General features: G+C 41.3%; 1 protein-coding gene across 1 annotated transcript in view; it reads left to right on the top strand.

Annotated features, from left to right (window-relative positions):
* LOC145418617 (eukaryotic translation initiation factor 4 gamma 3-like) overlaps positions 1 to 12,076 on the top strand; it is a 65,921-nt gene that overhangs the window by 35,000 nt on the left and 18,845 nt on the right. The window lies entirely within an intron of this gene.

Genomic DNA, 12,076 nt, shown 5'->3' with positions numbered 1-12,076 from the left:
TACTTTTTGTACTTTTTGTGTGGCTGAGTATAGCCTCCTTTAACTCACTCCCTACAAGACGCCACCCCAAGTTTAGTCCTTTATCTCGATCATCATCCACGGGAATCTTGCTGTTGGGTCGTATCATGGACAAATTACATTACAGTACTTCCCATACAAAACCCTCGTCTCAGAGATTGGGTGCATTGACTGTACTTTATTTATCTCTGTACAGCTGTTGAGTTAATGCAGGATCATACTGTATTTGTATTTTTATTTTTTTATTTTATTTTTTTACCGAATGGAGGAGGGAAAAATAAAGGAAATAAAAAAAAAGCCCATGTGCCTAAAGGCATCCTCTCATCATAAAATATAACAACTGGATTTAAATGAAAGTGGATTAAATGTTTGTGGGAAGCAACTCCCAGGAAGTGAATTCCAGAGAGTAATAGTTCTGGGGATAAATGAATTTTGATAAGCAGAGGTTTTGCATTGCAAGGGAGAGAGTGTGAGTTCATGGGCACTCCCAGCTGCCCGAGTATTTCGGGAGAAAATGTGAAGAGGAGACACAATTGAAGCAAATTCATCTGAGCACTCGTGGTACAATTATCGGTAAAATAATGCTAAAGATGCAGCATTGCTAAGTACTGGTAATGGAGGAAGGTCCTGCGTAATGGCAGGATTGTTGATTAATCTAATGGCTTTATTTTGAATTTTGTCCAACTGCCTCAGTGCAACCCCCACACATCCACTCCACAGTGGTAAGTGGTATACGATCTGAGAACGCATATGACTTTCGTACACTGTGGCCAACTGGTCGTCTGTGAAGAATTCACGAACTCTGTACAGAAGTCCCAATTTTTAAAAAGCATTTTTAGCAAGGGATTTAACCCGTGGATTGCGAGCCACAGCTCAGATTGGGAAGTGCCCCATTGCGAGCCAAAGCTCAGGCTGTGCTGGCTGGGCATCACCGCCAACTACTCCACCCCAATGCAAACTTACGCATGGCGCTACACAAAGACGGAGAGAGAGAGGTTTGTCTCTTTTCACCAGATGATGCCCTGGATGTTTATCATCAAGTTTATATAAACAAACAAAAAAATTTGTATTTTTTTGTTTTTCACTATCCTACGTAAAATTACGCATGGCCCTATGCAAAGATGGAGAGAGAGAGAGAGATTATTTTCTTTTTCACCAGATGATGCAGTGGATGTTTATCTTCAAGTTTATAAGAAACAAAAACTATTTTTTTTTTTTCTTCATTTTTTGCACACCACGGTGTGGGATAAAAAATGGTAATTGCGCAATCCACGGGTTAGCAGAAGCTGTCGAGCTTAGGTTGGTGTTTAGTGTGACACCTAGAATATTAATTGTAGTGGATTTGGGAATATTGACATCATTTAAAATTATATGGGAGTACGAGGAATTCTCTCTGTTGGAGAAATTAATGTACAGTAAAAGCTTGATTAACCGGCATCCGATGCATCAGCACATCTGTATATCCGGAACGGAAATTCGATTCGACATGGGGTCGAAAATATTCCGGATACCAGTCGTCCCCCTATAATTCTAGATTAGTTCTGTACAGTACAGGATAAAGTAGTGTACACAGCTAAGTTTTCAAAATTATTTTGGCCAGTAACATATGCTAAACTTTTCTTTAAATAATTTTTGGTAATGTTTTGCTGGTTTGTGTTCAGTTCCCTCCCCCATACCCCTACCCCTTCCAGCCCCCTACTCGTCATTCTTAACTGGCAGTTACATCTCAAGCTAACCTCATACTTTACACTCATAGTCACATTACTAATACACAAATATAAAACACTAGGATATATAAAAAGTATATAATATGACTATGAACATGCTGCAGCAAGAAATTAATGCATTATAATGTTGACAGTAAAACAAAAACGTTAACAACGGCCATCCCGGGCCTTATACAGTGGGTGTTTGCATGCGTCCGTGTCTGTGCCTTTGTGTTTGGGTGTGTTTATGTCTGTGTTTTTCAGTGTGTGTGTGTGTGTGTGTGTGTGTGTGTGTGTGTGTGTGTTTGCAATGCAGTGCACCCAACACAGGAGGCCTGAGGTGGTTGTTGTTAACATTTTTGTTTTGCTCACAGACATCAGCAAAACTCTGCACTAGCCTGCCAAGTTCTTGTCCTGTATTTGCAAGCAGTACTGCATCATCATCATACAACAAATTTGAGATATTCAATCCATCACCATTCATTACCAGTGCAATCTCTCTCTCCCCATTACTCGTGTTTTTACTTCTCTCATCACCCCATCCACATGCAGTAAAACCTCACTATATCGGACTAATTGGGGCCTAAGCCAGTCTGAAAAAAGCTAAAGTTTGATAAAAGCGACATCTGGATTCCCCCCTGGATTTCCGCCTCCTTTTGTTATGCACAGAGGCTTGCTTGTCATTTATGCATTTATTCTCTCTCTCACTCTCTGTCTCTGTCTATCTCTCTCTCTGCAGTTGGCACTTCCATTTTACTTCACATATTTTTGTCTGTCGTCACCATCTTCACCTTCCCATTCATTTTTACCTTCACTTTCAGTTCACTCTGACATTCACATTCACTTTCATATTCTCTTCCATGCTCATTTCACCTTCACCTTCACACCCACTTTCACTCATTTTAAATTCCCATTTCACCTTCACTTGCAATCTTACTTTCTCGTTTTCACATTTATCTTTACAATTATTCTCTCACATTCACTTTTGCCCTCCCTTCTTTTACTATCACATTCACCTCTACCTTCACTTTCACTTTCACCTTGACTTTCTCTTTCACCTTCACTTTCACCTTCACCTTTTCTTTCCCCTTCACTTTCACCTTCACCTTTTCTTTCACCTTCAACTTCACTTTTACATTCATTTTCACCTTCACTTTCACCTTCATTTTCATTCATTTTTACCTTCACTTTCACCTTTGACCTTCACTTTCTCTTTCACCTTCACTTTCTCTTTCACCTTCACTTTCACTTTCGTCTTCACTTTCAACTTTTCTCTCACCTTCACTTTCACCTTCATCTTCACTTTTACATTCATTTTCACCTTCACTCACCTTCACTTTTACATTCATTTTCACTTTCACTTGCACCTTCATTTTCACCTTCACTTTCACCCTCACTTTCACCTTCCACCTTCACTTTCACTTTCGACTTTACTTTCACCTTCACATTCACTTTCAGTTTCTTCACTTTGTTCACCTTCACTTTCACATTCACATTTACTTTCATCTTCACTTTCACCCTCATTTTCACCTTCCATCTTCACTTTCACTTTTGACTTCACTTTCACCTTCACTTTCACCTTCCACCTTCACTTTCATTTTTGACCACTTTCACCTTCACCTTCACTTTCACCTTCAACCTTCACTTTAACCCCTTAACCGCGGGGCGTCACTTTCGTGACGCTTGGGAGCAAGGGATCATACCGCGGGGCGTCGCTTTTGTGATTCTGTGTTATTTTGAATTCACCCGGGCTTCCAAGTGGGGGCTTGTATCATCTATCAGTACTGCCAATGTCCAACACTAGTCAGCACTCCTAATCTCATCTGTACTCCCATCCATTGTTGACAATTTAGCCATTTCTCCCCGTTCTTGACTCCCCTCCCTACCCCCCCTCCATTACCCTATCCTCTCGCCTGCCCGGCCGTGCTACGCTAAGTAAATCTTCCCTGGAATTTTTCACTGATTTCATCCATTGAAATAAGCCCTATGTCGTATTCTTATACCAAATAATATATACAAGAAAGAAATAAGGTAAGTGAGAGTGCCAAACACCTGGAATTGGCTAATTATCACCTGACAACACCTCACGTGCACTCTTTCACTAATTTTCGCTGTTTTTTTCCCCTTGAAATATGCCCTATAATCTATTTTCGTAATAAATATACATGTAAGGAGGGAAGGGAGAAGCCTAAGTGATATTTACATTCACCTGGAACTACCTAATTTATAATGTATTGTCTAGATTTCCTGCCAATCATATCAGTGCTAAACAAAGATGTTTCAAGATCTAACATTGGTAGCTCTGAAAATATATCTCCTAAGTAGGCCTCTAATCTATTTTCGAAATAAATATACATGTAAGGAGGGAAGGGAGAAGCCTAAGTGATATTTACATTCACCTGGAACTACCAAATTTATAATGTATTGTCTAGATTTCCTGCCAATCATATCAGTGCTAGACTTAGCTGTTTCAAGAAGTAATATTGGTAACCCTGAATAACCCCTTAGCAGGCCTCCACGCTAGCCCTCCGTTATCAGGTTACTCTCAACTTCCGAAGTGAGAGTACGTATGTTTCTTCTTGCTGACTTCAAGGCCTTTTTTCACCCCCATGCAAATGGCCCTGTGACCTTTACCCCCTACTAAACCTCGTGTGGAAAGAGGAAAAGGGCTGACAATTGATAAAAGAGTGACTACGATCTTTCTATTGAGTAAAACAGTGCAAGTGGAATTGTAAATAATGTGTAAATAATGTGTAAACAGCAAGTGAAAGTAATGAATGTAAATATACGTGAACAATGGAAAACAGTTTTATAAGTTATTTCAAGTGACAGTGCACAACACAGTGTAAATAAAATAGAAATGTAAATAACGTAAATAAAATAGAGAACGTAAATAGAAATGTAAATGAGTAGTATTATAAGAATACGAGTATATACCCTAGGAGTAATGAAAGTGAAAGTTTCACTCTAGCATGTCTGAATGCTATGAGTTATGAGAGTGAAGATGAAAGTTACATTCACTCTCAATGCCAGTATACAGGACGAGAAAGTGAATGCTACGTATTTTACTGAAAGAAATTGAATCCCTACAGTGACAATAAACTAATACTACTGAAGGAAACTTATGAATAAAGACTGTAGATATACATAAGTGTTATATAGTAATAGAAATATAAAGTGTGAGGGGTTTTATGAATAATAAATGACAGACTACTAAGAGCGAACTAGTGCCAGTGCGACGATCAGACGCGCTCGTAATTTCCATTGCTTTCACAGTGTTTTTTTTTTTTTAGTATGGATCCCGAACTACTTGAAAATTGTAGAATAGTGTTTATAGTGTTTGTATCTGGCTGTGGTAATCATATTACGGGTTGTCGGGAAGTGTAAAGTGGAGACTTCGTTACCCTACTTCAGAGGTCTCCACAAGTCCTACGGTAACTGACGAAGGCTCAACAATCATTCCAGGAGAAAGATGAAGGTATGTGCCATAAGCATATGTAATTTTATTATTCTAGGACTAATAACTGATTTTTGGCAAATATTTTTTGAGAGTCTGTCGGAGCCCAAATAACCCCGCGGCACACGCAAGTCATTGGTAAACAAGCCCGCAGTGTAGGGGTTAACCTTCACTTTCACCTTCACAATGCCTTCATTAACCGTCACTTTTTCGTTCACTTTCACCTCTTTCTCCCGGAGACAGAGACGGGGAGAGAATATAGGAGAGAGAGAGAAAGAGGAGGGACCAAGGTTATACCTATCTCCCTCATTTGTTTATGCCAAGGGGATGCCACTTGTCATTTCTGTATTTATTCTCTCTCTCTCTCTCTCTCTCTCTCTTGCGACTTTGAGATTCCATATTCACTTGTGTGCTCTCTTTCACCCTCACTTTTACACTCATTTCCACAGTCACTTTAATTTTCATTTTCAATTTCACCTCTCTCTCTCTCTCTCTCTCTCTCTCTCTCTTACCCGAGAGGGACGGGGAGGAAGGGAAGGAATAGAGGAGAAGAGAGAGGAGGGACCGATGTTATGGTATCTCCTCTGTTTGTTTGTTTATTCGTTTATTCCAAGACAGGACTACTTCTGGCCTTATTGGACTTTTCCTGACGCATAAGATTTTAGTCCACTTGGCTCCTCGAGTCCGATAAAAGCGAATTCCGCTGTACTGAAGTCCGTTATATCAAGGTGTTACTGTATACTGTATATTAAACAACCGTGGGGACATCACAGAGCCTCCTTGCACCCCCCACACCAAGCAACACCAATTGTGAACCATTCACATAGGTGCCCATCAACCCTTACACATGCTTGATTACCATCATAAAAACTCTTGACGGCACCTAGCAGCTTACCATCTACATCATAGATGCCCAAAACTTTCCACAATCCCTCTCTGTCCATTTTGTTGTATGCTTTTTCCAGATTCATGAATGCCATAAACACCTTATGGTCCTTCTCACAAGCCTTCTCTGCTGTCTCAGTGCAAATATTTGATCCACGTATCCTTTGCCACTCCTAAAGCCACCATGTTCATCACTCACTAGGACTTCTGATATCTCTCTTACTTTCTCTGTAATAATTCTTCCATATACCTTCCGTGCTACACTCAATAAACTTGTGCCATGATAATTCTTGCACTCACTTCGCACACCTTTATTATTGTACAGGGGTACAATCATAGCCTTTTTTCCACTCTGCTGGCACAGTCACTCATCCATGCCTTCTTACATATCTCCAACAAGCACTTCATTCCACTGTCTCCATTACACTTAATCATCTTTGCATACACCTCATCGACCTCAGCTGCATTCCCATTTTCAGCCGCTTCACAGCACTCTTCACCTGTGTGAGTGTCACATCTCCTGGCACTGCATTCCTTCTCTGCACACTCCCAAAACCAATCATGTTTACAGCCACTCTGCTCTCTCTATGCCCATTCATCAGGCTTTCAAAATATTCTTTCCATCTGGTCCTAACTTCATCCCCATGGGTTAGTAATCTACCACCTACATCCTTTGCACTATCATATTTCTTTCTGCTTGCACTTCTACATTTCTGCTCCTCTTTCCAGAATAACTTCCTATTTTCTGAGTAGTTTGCATTCATTTTTCTTCCTAGATCATCATTTACCTCCTCCTTTTTCCTCTTCACTAGTCTCTTTACATGCTTCTTGTTCTCAGTTTATTCAGTTCTTATTTCAACTGAACCCCTGTCCTGTAACCACTTTAGTCACTTCTTCCTCTTTTCCTCCACCGCTCTCTTAACCTTGTCATCCCACCATGCCTTACCTTTCTTCTTTGTTGTTACTTTTGCCACACCACACACCGTTTTAGCATTCCTAACTAAGCAGTCCTTATATGCATTCCACCGGCTGTCCAGATCCATTTCATTCCAATTCACTGATTCTAACTCCTCCTCTACTTTGGTCCTGTAATCATCTGCCATTTCTTTGATCCTCAGTTTCTCAACTTTCATTCTTTCTCCGTGACTGCTCCTCTCTCTCCTGATCCACCTCACTCCTCTCAGCTTGATCTTGCATACCACAGTCATATGATCTGACAGACCTCCACATTGTCCTCATATGGCCCTCGTATCAGCTGCCATTCCCATCATCTACCTCTCTACAAGCACGTAATCAAGCTTCTTTCAAGACGATCCCGTTCCCTCTATACCATGTAAATTTATGTGCATCTTTATGTTTGAAATACAAGTTATAAATGCACAACCTCCTCTCCTGACACATATCCTTTAGTCGCTTCCCATGATCATATTCTCCTGGTACTCCATTTCAACCGATTATGTCTTCCTCAGAACCAGTGCCTACTCTTCCATTCATATTTCCCATTATGATCACTTAATAGCTCCTGGGCATTTCTCCCACTACTTCATCCACCTCATCCCAAAAACTGTCATTCTCTCTCTCACTCCCATCCTCACATGGTACATACAATACAATGACTGCCACTTTCACCTTCTCAAACTTGAACTTGACATACATACACTCTGAGCTGACACATTTGTAGTCTCTCATTCCACTCTGCCACACCTCATTCATCAACAAAGCAACTCTTTCCTTGCATCTTCTTCACCCATTCATTCCCTATCTTAGTAATTTCACACCCTCCCACTCCTCCACTTCGCACCCTTTCATCGTTGTTTCACACAATGCCATCACAGCATATCTCGCACTCTTGAACACATTCACCGCTTCCCTCCTCTTTCTGTTCTCCTTCACACCACTCACATTCCACATGGCCATGCAAATCTGCTCATTTGGTTGGGGCCCTGGGCAGGTATTGGGCCCTCCGAGGCTCTCTGAAACAACTGCCACGATTAAGTGATTTTGGGGTTGATCTTCTGAACTTATAATCCCAATCTGGTCTTTTCTCACTTTTACCAAACTTAATCACATGACACTTGTCCACATTAAATTCCATTTGCCATTTATTGCTGTATTCATGAAGCTTATTTAATTCTTCTTGTGGCTCTTTGTAAGAATCTGTGTTAGTAATTTTCCTTTGAATTTTTGCATCATCTGCAAACATATTTAGATAGCTCCCATTTCCAGTGTTACTGTCTATGTCATTTATATATACTAAAACATAGCTGGTGCCAGTACTGAGCCCTGCGAAACTCCGCTAGTCACTTCCCTCCATGATGAGTAATTTCCCCTTAATATTGGTCTCATTTCCCTTTTTCTGAGAAAATCCTGCATCCAACAGTACAAACTGCCTTGGATACCTCCTTGATGGTAAAGTTTCCACAAAAGTCTTTGATGCAGTACTCTGTCAAATGCTTTCTTGAAATCTAAATAGATACTGTCCACCCATCTTTTTCTTTTCTGTAATGTTTCTGTAACTCTTTCATAGTAGCTTAATAGATTAGTATCACATGATTTTCCCTTTCTGAAACTGAACTGCCTTTCTGTTATATTGTGTTCTTCTAGATCATGTATGACATTGTGTGCTGGGTGTTGTTTTGATGTTGCTTGGTGTGTGTGGATGTGCTGCCATGTAGTGTAGTGGATGTTGTGGGTTTGTGGAGGCTGCGGCAAGAATTTGGATGCCTCTCATGTCTAGATGATCCTTGAATTTGAGGACTTTGGTTTGTTGATGTAGGTAGTCTGTGGGTGTAGTTAGCTGTACAGCCTGTGATTATTTTTAGGGCCTTGTTCTGTATGGTCTGTAGAGTGTTGTAGTGTGTTTTAGTGAGGTTAGGAGCCCAAGCAGAGCTTGCATAGTTCATCACTGAATGTTTATATTGTTTGTATACTGTGGTGGTGGTTTCTTTGTTGTGTCCATATGTTGTATGTGCAAGTGACCTTAGGGTGTTGAGTCTTGGTGTTAATTTAATTTTAATGTTTCATTCTTTGCTCTTCCTTCTGCTTGTGGGTGACTCTACACTGAGTGACAAGCCAAATGGTTTCCTGTACACCAGGAAACCATTTACTACACTGAGTGACAAGCCAAATGGTTTCCTGTACACCAGGAAACCATTTACTACACTGGGTGGTAACCACATAACCAAATTTGGCACCTGGTGGTTTAGTGAGTAATTATGCCTCTCCAGTCGGATTGAGCTGGTGAAGGTTTATATCCAAGGGGTGGTTGGGGTTGATTGCTCATGTAATGCCACTCAGGGATGAGTGAGGCTGGTCACTCTCATCTTAAATGTCGGGACCAACTGCCTAGTCCCAGGCTCCTACGCACCTCATGGGGCAATGTAGGATTGGATGATGGATGGATGTTTGTGATGTGTTGTTTAAATGACATTCATGTATGTTACACCAAGGGTTTGAGGAGTGTGTGTGTGTGTGCAGTAGGAGGGTGTTGTTTGTGGTGAGGTGTGGAATGTGACTATGTTCTACTGTCCAGTTTGTGAGAAGGGTCATTGTAGATTTGGCTGGGGCTGTTTTGAGTCTGTTTATGGTGAACCATTCATGTAGTGTGTTGAGGTGAGGTTGGAAGGTGTGTGTGGCTGTATTTGCATTTTGGTGTGTACATATAAGTGTTATGTCATCTGCATAGGAAGCTATGTGTATTTGTGATGTGTGGTGTATGGGTGTGTCGTGCATGTAAAGGTTAAAGAGTGTAGGGGACAAAGCAGATCCTTGTGAGATGCCGTTTGTGAAGTTTCTGATGTTCGAAGACTGACCGGCAAATGTTACATGTGCACATCTGCCTGGATGCTAAATAGTTTGCCAGCCATCTTTTTGTGTTATTGTTCATGTTTGTGTTGAATATTTTGTTTGTGAGGTTGTGGCAGGGGATGGCATCAAAAGCTTTGCTAATGTCTAGTGTAACTAGGAGTGTTCTGTGTGGTGGCCTAGCTGAATTCATGCCATCAAAAACTCTCTGTGTAAGTCTGTAAGAAGAGTTTTTGTGGAGTGTAGTGGCCTAAAACCATGTTGTAATGGGGCTAGTGGGGGTGTGAGGTGTAACTAGTTGTAGTACCAATCGTTCATTGACTTTGGAGGGGATGCAGAGGAGTTTGATGGGGTGGTGTGAGGAAGGTAACGTGGGGTCTTTGTTGGGTTTGGTAATAGTGATGACAATGCCATGCTTCCAGATGTTGGGTATTATGTTGTGTGAGCAGCTGTAGTTTGATATTTTGGTGAGGGCTTGTATGCCTTGTGGTCCAAGATGTTTAAGGTGTATGTTGCTTATGTTGTTTAGTCCACAGGCAGATGAGTGCTTAAAGTTGCTAATGATGTGTTTGGTCCTGTTGTAAGTGAAAGGTGCGAAGTCTGGGTCTGTGGGGAACTGTCTCTTACGTCGGATGACACATTGTTCGTCACGATGGGGGTTTAGATGACTGACGTGTGAAAAGTGATTAATGAGAGTCTTTGCTTGCTGTTTGAGGGTATGGTGTCTGTTGTGATGGCAGCGTGTGATTATGTAGTGTTGCTGTTGGAGAGTGCGTTGCTGTTTAGTGTTTTGTAGAGTTTGCTGGTGTTTGTTTTGTGACCAAGTGTTTGGAGGTAATTATTCCAGTTTAGTTTTTGCTGCTCTGATATTTTGTTGTTTATTTGAGTCTTGATTGTTTGTATTTGTTGTACGGTGCCTTCCGTATGGGGTGTTGGGGAGTGTTGAAATGTGTTATGTTGACTGATGAGGCCTTGAATTTCTGGTGTGTATTTGGGGTTGTGTCTCTAGGGATATGTCTTTTGTCTGCATTTTGTATAACTGTATTGAAAGTGTGCACAGTGGTGTTGATGTTTGTGATGGCTATATTGTGTAAGGTTTCAAAGTGTTGTTCTGTTTCAGTTGTGAAGGCCTCCCAGTTGGCTCACTTATAATTTGTGTGTGTGTGTCTGCAGCCAGCTGGGGTGATTCTGGTTTTGGTAGTGATGATGACTGGGAGGTGGTCAGAGCCAAGGGTTTTGACCACCCTCCTTGATGTAATGGGGGCGAGGTTTGGGGAGCAAAAGGTGATGTCTGGGGATGATGGGAGGAAGAGGATTTGGTGTGGGATATGGAGATTGTTGAGTATGAAAAGATTATCTGTCTGGGATTGTAGTACCGGCCCTCTGTTTGTGTCAGGGTTGTTGATGTGCCAGGCCGATGCCTTGGCGTTGAAATCACCACCCAGGATGATATTTGGTATGTTGGTGATGTTTTTTTTTTTTTTTTGTCCGACTCTGAGCATAGGCTTCACAGCCTGCTCTCAAGGCCCAGTAGTCCTCCTACATACCATACGCCTCTCTACATGGGGGGGAATGTATGTATTGGCGATTGTTGTGTGTGATTTGTTGCCAGTGCATATTTTAACTGATTGTATTTCTGTAGTGGTGTCATGTGGGAGGAGAAGTGATTTTGTGTGGGCACTTGTACCTGAAAAGTCAATGGATTGGTGTACCAGGGTGATGAGTCCACTGCCACCGTCATCGGCCCAGACTTGTCTAATGGTGGTAAAGTTATGAAATGTAGGTGTTTTTGTGTTCTGCTTAGTTTTGTTTCTTATAAGATGGCATTGTGTATGTTTTGTTTTTTGATGAATTGTGTGAGTTCTTGTTTTTTGGTGTTTATGCCATCTGTGTTTATTTGAAGAATGTTAATGTTGTGGGTATGTTGTGTGTTGGGTGCTGCAGCATGGGGGGAGGTGGGGGTGTGAGTGGAGGGGAAGGGGTAGGAGATGGTTGTGATACAGGTAAGGGTTGGGGTGGATTAGATTGGGGTAGAATTGGAGGGATTGGAGGATTGGATGGTGTGGGAATTTAGCTTAGAGTGGTTGGATCATGAATAAGGATCTTTTTAGTTTTTCTGGAAAGAAGAGCTTAGCTTCCAGCATTTGGTTCTTTCTCCATTGTATTTTTTAATCATTCATACATTATCTAATCCTGTGTTTCCCCT

This window comes from Coenobita brevimanus, chromosome 115, assembly GCF_032717465.1.
Source record: "Coenobita brevimanus isolate Jiangsu-jjx chromosome 115, ASM3271746v2, whole genome shotgun sequence".
In the NCBI taxonomy this organism is placed as follows: domain Eukaryota; kingdom Metazoa; phylum Arthropoda; class Malacostraca; order Decapoda; family Coenobitidae; genus Coenobita; species Coenobita brevimanus.
Note: the sequence above shows the minus strand (reverse complement) of the source record. Positions and strands in the feature narration are given on the sequence as shown.